We start from the raw sequence: 14,914 nt of genomic DNA on the forward strand, positions 1-14,914 counted from the left end.
CCTCGGCTGCAGACCCTCGGCGAGCTGGAACCAGACTGATCGTCTCACACACTCCAACGTCTCCCACGCGGCCCCGTGGCCAGGAAAACCCAGAGATGAGGCTACCGCCACCAACCTAACTTTTACACAAGGAAGCAAACCTCTCTGCCTACCTGAAAACTACGAGGGTTGGCCATTCTGTACGACTACCGTTGATTCTCTACAGCAAACTAAACCACCGTATAGCAAAATGAAACGCACCAACATTCATTCCCCTACACATGCCAGAGAGTACTGTATCAGTGGAAAGCAAACCCATCACCTTGGCTTTTAATCCCCTTTTATTTTCGTCATGGCCTCTTAAACGTGTGGGTTGAATAGCAGGACAAAGAGTGCATTGCTGCTTCACACCTTTATTAATACAATCACTTCGATCTTAGCCGTCCAGTATAATTATTCCCTCTTAGTTCTTGTACATACTTAATGTCACCCCTTTTGACCTGTCGCTTATTCCTATTTTCTCAGAATTTCGAACACCTTGCACCACTTTACATTTTTCCAGGTCGACAAATCTTACGAACTTTTGTTGATTTTTATCTCAGTCTTCCAAAGCACTTTGAGGTATCTCTTACGATATTTTGGTTATTGTGATTATGCTTACTTGTTAAAGTCAAATTTTCAAACTTAGTTTATTATTTAGTTTCTAGTCTATAAAGAGGGTCCAGGTAAGACAACTGCTCTCGTGAACAAAGGTTAGTCGACGATTGGAGGGACTGCGTTATGGGCAATTCGGATCGAATAGTGAAGCTTTAAGCTCTTTTAGCGTAGTGCTGATCGAGTAGCAGATTCGTCCGCCCGTGGCGTCATAAGTGAAACATTGGTGACAGATTAGTAAAGTAGGTAGTTGATATAATTTGGCTTGAGTGTTACCAGCGATCTTTGTGCTCTTGACAATTCATTTTCCATTCAGTTAACATGTATTTCTACTGACTTTTTCTAACCCGTTAATACCGCTCACCACGACTTTTTCGTATTGGACAGATGCAAAACCAAAAACTCGCGATTACATACATAGATATCTCACAATAACCTGTACCAAAGAATAATCAGTGCACTGAGCGTATATTACATTTACGATGTAATACACATGAATGTAAGAAAAAGAAGGGAGGTGGCACTACAGACTTAGTAGGCAGTACGTTGTTTTGAAGCCGGAGTGGGTGGGGCCTGCCGGCATTTTAAGTAGCCCAAAGCATTAGCAGACTGCCGTTTATGACTGCTATTTCTGCATTACTTCTGCCGTGTGCGTGTAACAACTGTTTTAAATACGAAAAATTTTAAAGCCTACATGAATACCACAACATCAGGAAGGCAATTTCGAACGTTTTTCTGTTCTTGACTGTGTATTTGATCTAGTAACACGACACGTTCAGAATGACGTCACTGGGAAATGTCACCGCCGTGAAGCCGTGAACTATGGGGATATGAATGCGGTGAACCTAATGTTTTGGGATAGCTAAGATGACGGACATCGGCTTCTTAAGATGACGGACATCGGCTTCAAGTTTGTGACGTAATGCAATTTCCCTTCTTTTTTTTTTATCTCCATGATAATACACATATAATCATTGGTCAACCAGTGGCGCACTGCCAATATTCTTAACTAAGGCTGCTAATGGTTTGACATACACGCAATGAACTGTCAGACTAGATACGAAAATATGATACTAGACCGTCCACAAATGAGAATAAATCCTTGATACATGAATCGCTGTGTGGCAGTTCCAGGAATTTATTTGATTGCTAAAGGCCACAATCAGTTCAATCAGCTTTTCCTGGTAGGAAGCTCACGCATAATGGAAATTACACTACACATGATTAAAATTAAAGACGAGCCCTTAAATGTCGTTCCATTAGTTGCTTCAGTAGTTCCATCTCAGTTCACCATGTTATAGTCAAGGGGTACAGACACTGTGCGTAAACATATTATAGGTTGTAAACTTAAATCATATATAAATAAACTGAAGAACTGAAGACGGAGTTCTCAGGTACTTGTACACCACCATTACTCTACCACGCAAACATAGGGGTTACACTCGTCTGGTGTGAGGCGTTCCCTCGGGGGGGACGGTGGGAGGGGGGGGGGGGCAACGGGGGCCGAACCGTATAATAACCCTGAAAGAGTGGTTCGGTGTGGGGCGCCGGAGGGGTGAAGGGTGAAGTGGACTGCGGTAGTCGTCATGGGGTTGTTGACCACTGCGGGGACGGAGCCTCTCTGTCGTTTCTAGGGCCCCGGTTAACACACAATACAGTGCAATACAAACTGAAAACGGAGGGAAGGGGAAAGGAAATGAAAGGGAAGAAACAACTAATGACAGCTGCATCGAGACATTACGCGGAATCAGCGAAGGCGACTGAAAATGTGTGTGGGATTCGAAACCGGGATTCCCTGCTTTCTGGGCAGGTGTGTTAACTACTGCCCCATCCGGGACACAATGTTACCGCAACTGCGCTGCCTACCTCTGCAGCCTCCACGGATGACCCACACTCCCACTGAGTGCCACCAATCCGCAGCCCCTGTCCATTTCCTCCATGCTCGCTACTCTGAGATTCCCGCAGGAGGTCGGACGTACTTGTGCATCAGCAGTAAAGAATGTGGTTCCATTGCCCTTCTAGGCAAGTCAGCTTGTAAGAGGTCCATGACTAAGGAATTTATTGCTAGCGCACTCGAGCAGATGTAACTTCGATGCATTGCTCACACGCTGTCTGCGATATGTAAGCTACAATAGAGTCGTAGACCAGAGAGCAGAGTAGGCAGCAGTAGGAATAGTAGCTCGCAGTCGGGCGGTTGGGTCAGGTCGCTCTTACAGAGCAGTTGTCTAGTTGTATAGCAGAGAGAACACTTTTGTCCTGTATGGAATTACCAAGGCCGGTCGTGGAGAACGATGGCGGTGCCTAAGCGATGTAGTATAAGGTAAAAGCAAAAATTATTGTTATTTATAGCCGCTCGCATATGTAATTTGCAAACAACTCCTTTTGTACTATTGTGATATCAAAGTCACATGTAAATAATTTTTCAATAATTTTTCAACAATAATTATTCTTATAAAGATAACTTTTGACAGTCATTAATCTGAATTTAGAGCTTTTACTAATTTCTCCTATCCATAGTCATGCCAATTACCGTAAAGAAAAATCAGTTTTGGCTATACATAAAAAATCTAGTGGCCAGCATTGCAGTGGGCTGTGCGAGAAAAATTTCTTATAGGAGCAGATATATTCGCGTTAGCCGGCGACATAATTGAGGTACGAGTCTTCAGTTTATTCAGAATGAATTTTCAGGGCCATGACGAAGCATTGCTGACGTCTAGATTTTCCAGTTTAGATTCACAGTCAGTTAATTATTGAATGGTTATATATGAGTCACATTTTCATTGGGAGGTTAGTCAGATTTTTATTGCGAGGTTACGGAAACAATTTAACTAATGAGGAGGTTACAAGGTACATGAATGTGTAGTGTCTGTTCTCTTGGCAATGTCCGAAAGAACAGACACCAAGCAGAATCTGCAGCTGTGATGCATTATGTGGGAATTGAAGGTGGAGCGGGAGAGAAAGGAAAGGAAAGGGAAGGGATTACCGATGTCAGTCACATCGGAAGATTACGCGATATCAGCTGCGATGAGTGAATATGTATACCAGCCCGGGATTCGAACCCGGGATCTCCTGCCTAAGAGGCAGGTGGGCTAACCACTGTGCCATCCGAGACACTTATCGCAACTGCACGGACTATCTCGGCACACCTCACCATCGACCGACACTCCCACCGAGTGCCACCTTTCCACAGTCCCTGTCCATCTTCCCCCATCCTCGCTAATCCGAGACTCCAGCAGGAGGTCGAATGTACTTGTGCATCTGCACTGAAGAAGGTTGATCCACTGTCCATAAAGGCAAATCAGTTATATGAATGCGTTTATATAAAAATAAATCTTAAAGTTTTCATGATATTATGGTGAATGAATACAGTGAAAATGTAGACGTATTTGTTTTCTTGTGTTTTGTGGAGGTATGTTGTAACTTTCATGAGCCACTACTACGCATAACCGCGTAAATCCGAACCGGAAAAGCTTAAGAACTCTGGATATACAGCTTCGCCTCTCTATTTTGCAGCAGCTCAAAGGAAACCAGGTAAAACCGAACAATGGCCGTCGGTTCTGAGACGCAACTGCGGTGGATGTCAGAGCATGATAGAGTGTCTCACTGATGTTATTATATTTAAATTGTCAGGGTTGCAAATGAATTAAATGCATGTCTGTAAAAAAACTCAACTAGGAAATGTTCTAAAAATACACGCATTGGCGATTATTGTAGTGGCCATCAGTGGATACTCAATACGAAAAGTTTGAGAGGTTCAGCTGCCATTAATCGTTGTCGTTACAAATGATAAACTAGAATTGGGGTATATGTGTTATCTTTGTGGGTGGTGTGAAAGTTAATCTTTCGTTGACAAAATCCATACTTTTATCATACCCCAATGTTTTGAAGTCTTACGTTGATCTAATGGAAGTTGGTGGTGATTGAAGAAGTCAACTTGAGCTGATAAGAGCGACGACACATCAAGGTGTAGCGATGGACGGGGCTGGGAACTGGTGGCAGCAACACTCGCTCAGACAGGGACGGACTCCAGACAGTGACAAGCAGCAAATTTGGCAGTGGACATGAAACATTTTAACAACCGGAGCAGTGATAGGAAAGCGTTGTTTATTATTTAGAGAGGTTGGAAGAAATGGATTAATTACTGTATTTATTCATTCGATATCTGTTCAGCTGTAGTCTGGAGATATTCAGATTCAAGTAATCCTTGAAGTTACAGAACTTTACTAGCATCAGCCACTAGTACGATCAAGATGTAATATCTTCCTTAAGCGATGACAGCAAATAGCAGTTCATGGTTTTACAAATATACTCGTCGCATGGCACCCATACCAGCCTTCACGTTGAGTTTTCATTACACTTGACATTCGAGATATAACGTACGTCGTTCAAAGAACATTAAGTACTCGATTTAGCAAGTCCTCAGATCATTTTCATATTGTTTTGAAGATAAAACCCCCATTCAGCTGTAAATACTTTATTTTCAAGCACGATTTTATAAACAAAATCAGTTTGGCAGCATTTTAGCTGCATCGTCAGATGCAATTAAGTCAAGTCATGTTCTGATCACAAAAATGAATGGTGTGACCCCAGCGTTCTTGACCGGCAATTTTTCACTAAGTAGCGGACATCACAAATATGAAACATCATAAAACGACATAGAACGCTTCCGTTATACCATATGTACAGTATCAGCCTTATATCCAAGTTGTGGCTGCTCTGACTTCAAAGTCATTTGAATTTCATATTGGTTAACTGTTCTGAGTCCATAACAGACGCGTCTATGGCTATACCATATCAAGCAATACCACTCAGTTGAAGTTCGAATCAGATTACTGTTCCGAATGTCTGTAGAATTCAGTTAATGCACAATTCAATTTGTGTATCCTTCAAAGGTACATTAATGGTAGATTTATTTAAGAGTTAGGTAGTAATCTACTCACTGCATACTTGCTTGCTAGGGGCTAGTGCAAGCATATGTACACACAAAGATCGTGACTTTTGAAAGGTGGCTACACTGAGCCACAGCGCCAGAGATTGCGCCAAAGAGTATTATTCAGCCGCCTCCACTGGCAGTTCTTGTCGAGAAGTCGTGGTGGAGAGTGCTTATTGAGAAGTAGCAGTAGGCAGTGCTTGTTGAGATGTAGCAGTGGTGAGTCGTTGTTGAGAAGTTCCCATGGAGAGTGCTTGTTCAGATGTTGTCATATTGTTTTGATGGGCTTCACACCAGATATTGTTGGATTGGGGATGCTGTAATGATCAGAGTGTGCTTTTCGTCAATATATATGAAGGTAAAAAATTCCTTTTCTTTTTATTATTTCAATGTCTTAAACAATAATGCCTCTTGGTCACAGGTTCAGTCAACAAAGCATCTGGCTCGTGTTCTTGTATTAGACTGTATTTCTGGTTTCTATGTGCAATTATAGTATTTCTGGGTTTTTTTAATTACTTCAGTATAAATGGTGTTTAAAATATCTGGTCTTATTGAGGAAGAACCGTGCCAGATGTGTACGTTGAATCACACTTCCACACACAGAACAGCTACACTTGTGTTTTGTTGTTTCCTAGGTTTTATAGTTGCTGGGGACTTAATTAACTAATTGTGTTAACGTAAATTTTCTTTCATTCTTTGTTGTTATTGTATGCAGTCAGATTGCGGAGTAATATTAGTCAGGGCCAACCGGTTACGAGACTGCGTAGCCGAACAGACAGCTACTAAATCAGAAAATTTAAAAGTATTTGCATTCATTAGATAATGAAGACCCCATGCACGTGGCGACTGCTGCTTCGGATCGTCCCTTGGAATCTTCTGTTAGTAAAAATAGCAGACAAAAGTATTGTTGTAGTAATTTGTAGTTTAGTAATTGTAGTCTATATTGCATGTGTAGATTTGGTAATGAATATTTGTAGTTGTCTTGTCTTTCTTCTGATGGTATTTTTGCAGAATTTAATTTTTGATGTCTTGTATACGGGTTTGACAATTTTGTGCAATTGTGAAGGTTTTAATTGTTCGTTAGGCGTGTTTGTCGGGAAACATTTCGTGTGAATGATATTGTTGGTGATAAAGTATCATTGTGTGTAATTTTCATATAGTGACGAGTTTTGTATGTTTTGTAAATGATTACGCGATCGATGAGAAAGGCAAAAATGATGGATAGGCAGAATGACGAAATTGTTGACATGGCGAACTCGCCAACACAGGAGAACAGTATGATGAATAATGAAGTTGAAAACAATTTAATAAGCAGGGAAAATAGTCCGGAACCATTTCAAAACTTTTCACAATCAAAAAATTTTCAGAATACGAGATTAACGACAGAAGATTCTGGAATAGTATCGAACACAGATAGCATTACAGCTATGACGAGGGAAACTGGTTTTGCGGGAAATGTTAGGGGCGAAAAGAATTGCGAACCAGTCAATGTGGAGCAGTTGATGAGTGCAATATTAAATTTGGGATCTGAAATTAAAACAGAGATAGGAACAATTAAAACTGTTATGGGAACAATGGAAACACAGTTAAGATCTGAATTAAAAACTGTGGGATCACAAATAGGAACAATTAAACAGAGATGGGAACTTTGGCAACACGTTTAGAAACTGATATGGGAACAATGGAAACACGGTTAGACTCACGAATAGGGACATGTTTCAAAAACATGAAAGATGAATTAAAGAAAGAAATTAGAGAAGAAGTACAACCGATTTTGAATGCTCAGAATAATAGATTAATTTCAAAAGAAATCAGACAAAAGGAACAGGATAGAGAACAGGAAGAAAGAGATCGTGTGATAGTACAAAAATTTTCAGAGTTAAATTTACAACGTGCACACGATAAGGAAGAAATATTTGAGAGAATCGAGGAATCCGTACCAAATGACAGAATAAATAACCTAACACAACAATATGAACAGTTAACTACTAAATGTGTCAATACTGAAACCCGAGTCGCGACACTTACGGAAGACGTAAATAAACAGAAAGAACAAATAGGTGACTTATCGGAAAGAGTTGAGATTTCAGATAAATTGACAAATCTTATTTTACATGGGGACAGAGATTCAAATGATACAGCTCCATTGCCATTTGCAGAAACAGAAGAGTACCAGAGCATAAATAAACATGTGGAAAATCATGGAAAATTTAATGAACGCGTTAAAAGGGAATTTGAGGCATTACGAAAGCAAGTCAAACAAATTGAAGGCGAAATCGTAGGGAAAGACAGCAGAAGAAATTTAGAATCACAGACAGCAGAGGTGTTTGAAGAAAATAATTTGTTTCATTTACGAGATGCAACAAGAGAGCGCCAGGCGCGCGAACTTGACAATAATCGACATTGGGACTGGGACAGACGCGGTAGGTCTTTGTCGACACGAGGAGAATACTTTGACTATAAACACTTCTTAACTGTTCGGAAATTTAAGATCTTTCGCAATTCTAAGAACGACATACATCCATGTTCATGGTTAGATCAATTTATGTACGCACTTCCACGAAATAAGCCACTAAGTCACAAACTGGAATTTATGTGTGGATATTTAGAAAACGAACCGGCGACGCGCATGCGTGCACTTATTAGAGATTGTAATAATCTAAATGATTTTTATCATGCATTTCTATCGGCATATTGGTCCGAAAACACGCAAGACAGAGTCAAACATAGTCTTATTATGCAGCGTAATTTTAAACAGTCTGAGTTCCGCACGCCAGCAAAATACTTTGAAGACATGATTCGAAAGAATCAATTCCTGTCCAACCCTTATAGCCCGACTGAATTAATTCGCATTTGCTTAACTAAGCTGCCACAATCGATAAGACAAATTGCTTTAGCCGGAAGATGTAAAGACGACATTGAGACTTTTAAGACGTTGCTACAAGAACTTGAGTATGACAACGACGACGGGACTTCTTGTAATTTTTTCAGTAACAGTATTTACAATAGATTTTCAGAGAAAAGGGATAGTGATCGGAACGGACGTTATATGGGTAATTTTGAGAATGACAGACGAAACAGACAGGACAATAGATACCAGCCTTATGACAATAACAGACGTTCTAACAGACATTACACAGACAATTATAATAACGGTAATTCCTACCGGAATGATCAATCATACGGAAACAGTAATCGGTATCATCACGACAGAAATTATTCATACAATAATAGAAATTCTTACTACACAAATAACCAGGGTAGTTGATCTGACAGTAATTTCAGAAGTGACAGTCGAAATTACACAAGAAGTAAGTAGTTATGCAGACAGACAGAAAAATAGAAATTTTAATAACAGACACAACCAAGAATTTGCATCCAACCGACAGGAAGGACCTAATTGGCATCCTCCACGTGACAGAACTTCAGAGAGACAAGTGCAAATCGTAGAAATTGATCCGCGAAATGACGCGAATAATCAAAGACGTGATGCAAACAATCGACAATGACTTGTAGCTTCGGCTTCTGGCAGCAATATAGACGGTTCAGAAAGTAATGACACTACGACTTTACACTACGTACGCCTGGAAGACATGAGAGACATTTTGCTAGACGAAAAGGAAAATAATGTAGACGCATTTTTACATCCTGTTATTGAAGTATGTGTGGGTAAGAATAAGTTCATTGCAGGTTTAGATTCTGGGAGCCCATTGAATGTCATTAGTGAATCAGTTTTTCGTATATGTGAATGAATTATTGCCTGTCCTGTGTCACCTGTTTCTAAAACTACAATTCGAGGCGCTATTTCTGGAAAAAGTGTGGAAGTCAAACAACAGACTAACTTAAATTTCATTTGTCAAGGATACGAATTTTCCGCTTATTTTATTATTGTTCCATTACTCAGTACACAAATTATATTAGGTATGGAGTTTCTTAACACACATAAGGCAATTTTGAACTTTAAAGAAGGAAGTGTGAATTTGACTGTTGCCGGAATGCCGAAATGCTGGAAATTTTTCGAGAGTTTAACAAGATCTGAATCAGATACAAAATGTTTCAGGTTTCTTACTTCTGATGTTTTCGCTGAGTATTATGAAGGCAATGTGTTGATTCATGACAATGACAATAGATACAGAGACGCGAAGGATGATATAATTAATAGCGAAGAATTAATTAATGAAAAGGTTAAGAAAGCCGAAGTGCCAAATGACGTTGCAAGAGAAGAACTGCACCAAATTTTGACTTCACATGCTACAGTATTTAGTCATCACACAGGAACTATACATGGCTTACAATATTTATTTAAAGTAAAAGAACACACCATTTCGGGGGAAAACGTACGCTATTCCTTTGGCTTACAGACACAAGGTTAAGAGTGAACTTCAATACATGTTAGATCAAGGCATTATTGAGCCAGCAGTCAGTCCTTGTACCAGCCCATTACACGTCGTTCTTAAAAAGGATGGGTCAATTCGTTTGGTTCTGGATTCCAGGCAGATAAATAATATCATCATTCCTGAAACTGACCGTCCACAAAATTTAGATGAACTTCTTCAACATTTCCATGGAATCGAAGTTTTATCCACGATTGATATGCGCGCAAGTTTTTGGCAAATAGAACTCCATCCTGAGTGTAGAAAATACGCTGCCTTTTTAGCCTTTGGTAACTGTTATCAGTTTCGGAAATTACCGTTTGGACTTACTGTGTCTTCAGCAGCATTCATTCGTAGTTTAAACGAAATTTTACCTGTTCATCTTCGTGACAATATTACTTCATATGTTGACTACATTCTTATTGCTAAACGTTCTTGGAGTGAGCACAACAAAATTTTGGATTCATTATGACGTATTTTTGCAAGAGTTGGCATTACAATGAACTTGGAAAAATCTGAATTTGGTCGTTCTCAGGTGAAATTTCTTGGTCATATTATTTCTACAGAAGGTATTCTTCCTGATCTAGAGAAACTAGACGCTATTCGTAATTATGCTGTTCCTACCACAAAACGTGATGTTCGTAGTTTCCTTGGTGTCTGTAATTTTCTTAGACGCTTTGTTAGTTTGGACGATTTGGCCACACCTCGTTTATGTGAACTATCTGGAAAGAAATCTAATTGGTGTTGGGATGAGGAAGCTCAATCAGAATTTGAACAACTTCGTGATGCTTTAGTTGCTGCTCCACTTCTTTCACATCCGGATTTATCTAAAGATTTTTGTTTGGCGACGGACTCATCATACAAAGGCCTGGGTGCACACTTATTTCAAGAGATAGAAGAAGACGGCGTTGTAGTACAGAAAACTATTGCATTTGGAAGTCGTGTTCTCTCTAAATCAGAAAAGAATTATTCGATTACGGAACTTGAAGCTTTGGGTGTTGTATGGGCTTTCACAAAATTTCGCATATATTTGTATGGCAGACATACTAAGGTTTACACCGATCATCGAGCTCTGAAATTTCTTATGTCAACAAAATTAACACATGGAAGATTGTCACGATTGGCGTTGTATCTACAGGAATTTGATTTTAGTATTGTTTACATACAGGATTCTTCAAATATTATTGCTGATGCTTTATCACGTGCACCTATAGGTTTGAAACAAAGTGCTGAAGAGGACTGCAAAGAAAACAATTATTGTTTGATGTATATTCAAAGTGCTGCGTTTGAGAATTTTATTTCAGTCTTCGCTCCAGGACATCGCTAAGGAACAAAACAAGGATCCAATCTGGAAGGACATTAAGGAGAAGTGGAGGAGAAAGGAAAGTGTAGCGATTAGACAGTATTATTTAGTTCGCAATGATATTCTTTTTAAACGAAAATCGGTCGACAACTCTGTTTGGTTAGTTTGCATTCCTGATGAGTGGGTTAATAAATTGATTTGGTACACACATTTCAGTTATGCACACTTTGGTCCCAGAAAATGCTTTCATAAATTACGAGAAAATTGCTACTTCAGTAACATGGAAAAACGTATTCGATCTGTTCTTGCCAAATGCAAATTATGTCAAAAGGCTAAGCCGCCAACTACTTCTCACGGAGCACCGTTGTTTCCTATCATTCCAGCGAAATTAAAGGAGATGGCTGCAGTCGATTTGTTCGGTCCAGTGGTTCGTTCTACTAATGGTTTGGGTACATTTTGGTAGCAGTGGAATTGACATCAAAATATGTGTGTTTTACACCTTTACGCAAAGCAACAGCTCGTTCAGTATCTAACGCTTTCATCAAACATTTTCTTAAAGAAGTGGGTCATGTTGATAAGGTTATATCAGATAATGGATCACAGTTTCGCTCTAAAATTTGGCATCGTACTCTACGGCGTCGTAAGATTAAACCAATTTTCATTTCACTTTTTCACCCTCAGTCTAACGCTTCAGAGAGATGGATGAAGGAAATCAATAAATTGTGTCGTCTTTATTGTCATCAGAATCACAGAACATGGGATCAGTATCTTCATATTTTTCAAAACATTCTGAATGAACACCCTAATGATTCAACTTCTTTACCGCCTATATTGATATTAAAAAGTAAAGCACCGACAAATCACATTTCTGAAATCGTTCCTTTTCCGCCTTCACGAAAACTGCGGCATTCTGAAGTTGTCAACCTGGCTCTACGAAATATTGCATCTGCGGTTGCTAGAAGAGAGAAATCAGCTAAACGTCCTGGTCGTTTAAAAACCTTGTCAGTTGGTCAAAAGGTGTTAATTAAGTCTCACCGTTTGTCTCACAAAGGAAAGGGCTTGTGTCGCAAATTTTTTCTGCTTTATAACGGTCCATATAGAGTTCGCAAAATTATTCATGATAACACTGTCGAAGTAGAAACTCTTAAATCTCGACGCTCCAAGGGAATACATCATATATCGAACGTTAAAATTTTTTTGGAATGACATACTTTTGAGAGACTAACAGTTACATGTAAACACACATAGAATACAAGGATACCGCGCCGTGTTCCGGCGGCGGCACATACTCAAAGCAACAGTCAAGTCTGCGCGCCGCACAAGGCAGTCGTTGCCCGCAAGCAATTACTTCCTACGTCACGCGTACCTACAGCTGATCGAGCGCTCAGTGCGAATGCACTGACAGCCGTAAACAAATACACAGTCTAATTTCTCCGAATAAAATCAGTATAAAGCTATAGTGACTTGATAAATTATGTTATTAACGTTCAGTATTTTTCAGGATACGGTTGTATAAAATATTTAAGACCTTCAGGTAAATTCTGTGTGTGTCCGACGTTAAGAGGACTTGCTATCGAGAAAATTTTCGGAAGAATGTAATTTCGAAGAAGAAACTAATAAACTAAAAACGTAACTATTAATTGAGTTTATTTTTCAGGTAACATATTTCCACTTAGGTACGTACTTTAGACGTAATTTGCTGCTCGCGATTACCTGATTTATACTTTGTGTTAACTGATTTTGACCATGAATGATTAATGAACAGGGTTGTTACTTATGTATATTATGCATCGCTTGGCTGCACTGCTTTTTCACTGATGTCATATTTTTCTATTATGTGCCTGTTGCGCTTATTTATTTAAATTATAATTGTCACCTGATTAATTGTGCTGATGTGGTTATGTATGTAGGTTACACTTTGTGATTTATCTGCTTGCGCCTTCATGTTTACTTATTAAGAGTACATATGAACATTTATTTGCTTATGCTGATATGATTCCAATGACCTGTTTATTATGTAAGATACATATTTGCTGCTTTGCGTATGGATTGCATATTTATACATTTCTGTTTGTTGTCATAACTACTCTTTAATTTGGTATATACAAATGCTGATATACGGCATACGAACATGGAGTTTGGGTCACACCATGGTATTAATTATAGATTGTTCGCTTGGCAGAGCCTCGTTGTAGGGATTGTGCTTGACATTCTGTTCTCTACTGGTATATTTACTCGCTATTGCATGTTTTGCTTACGCTCAGTGCTTTATATTTTAAGATAAGAAAATGAACTGCTATAATTCGACGAACGACATTAGTACAAGAAACGTCATAGAAGTCACATGAGCTGGAGGTTTTATGGAAGCGGTATAAATTTATGCTAATAGGAAGGAAGCTAACGACATGAAATACCAACACTAGGTTTAGACCATTGACAGTCATTAGACTGCATTTTTCGTGAGTAATTGAAATAGTAAGTGACACTTGACACAAGAAATACTCCACATGTTTGCTTCTGTTTTGCCATGATTCTTGGAGTGGTGTACACACTGTGAAATATTACGATTTATTCACTCAAAGTCTTATGTGATCTTTCATACTACGTACTCGCACCTACTTACTGAAAGTTATTCGAACTAAAGGCTGTTAGAGGTCATGTATGCATTTCTTTTATTTAATGATGGACAAGGTAACTAAAATGTATTTTATAATTCATAATGAGTAGAAGATTTGGCTCAGGTGGACTACACAGAGGTTGTGTGTGGACATGTGTCTTCGGATTGTATGGGATGATGAATTGAAGTTTGCACTAGGATTTTATCTGTACTTGTTCGAGGAGACTGACTAGAGGAAAGAGTTGTTACGGAAGTGAAATGATATTGGCGATAAGGTTTATATGTATCGACGTATTGAAGAGGTATTATTGAGGTATTGAGATTGTGTGAAGTTGATGATTATTGGAGTTTTGGTGGACAAGAGGTAAGGTAAATGATATTGATGATAAGGTTTATATGTATCGACGTAAGAGGTATTATTGAAGTATTAAGATTATGTGATGATAATGATTATTGGAGTTTTGGTGGATAAGAGGTAAAGTAAGTGAGGAGCATATTTTTTTGGTTGGTTTATTTGCAACAAGGAGGATGAAGTTGGCAGACTAGAACACTCAAGTAGAAGGAAGATAGTCTACACACACACTTTGTTAAATCACTAAGCAGTATATACTTTTTTTTTTTTGGAGAGAGGAAGCATTTGCATATCTTGGCACATTGGCAGTTGTTCAGCAACCGTACATTTGATTTGGCTTGGCAAACATTGGTCTTGACATGATGACTACGACGTTGACTAACTATTATTGACTGTTATACATTGCTGCCACTACTACTTGATACACAAGCTGAACATAAAATTTTGGACAGAACTGCATTTACACAGTTAACACTATTCAATTACACTGTAGTACTTAAATGTGGATAAAAGATGAGTGAGTGTGTTTTGTGTGTTTTCCTTTCCTAATCCCAATTAATTGGTACCGACCTATCTCCTAAATATTATTTTACTTGTTTGTTGTGGCTTGCACTGACACCCATAAATATTATAGGTTTACTGATATTTGTGTATTTGTAATATTTAATACGACAATTAACTGATATCATTTGTGTGTTTATTATTA

The sequence above is a fragment of the Schistocerca nitens genome, chromosome 8 (assembly GCF_023898315.1).
Source record: "Schistocerca nitens isolate TAMUIC-IGC-003100 chromosome 8, iqSchNite1.1, whole genome shotgun sequence".
Taxonomy (NCBI): domain Eukaryota; kingdom Metazoa; phylum Arthropoda; class Insecta; order Orthoptera; family Acrididae; genus Schistocerca; species Schistocerca nitens.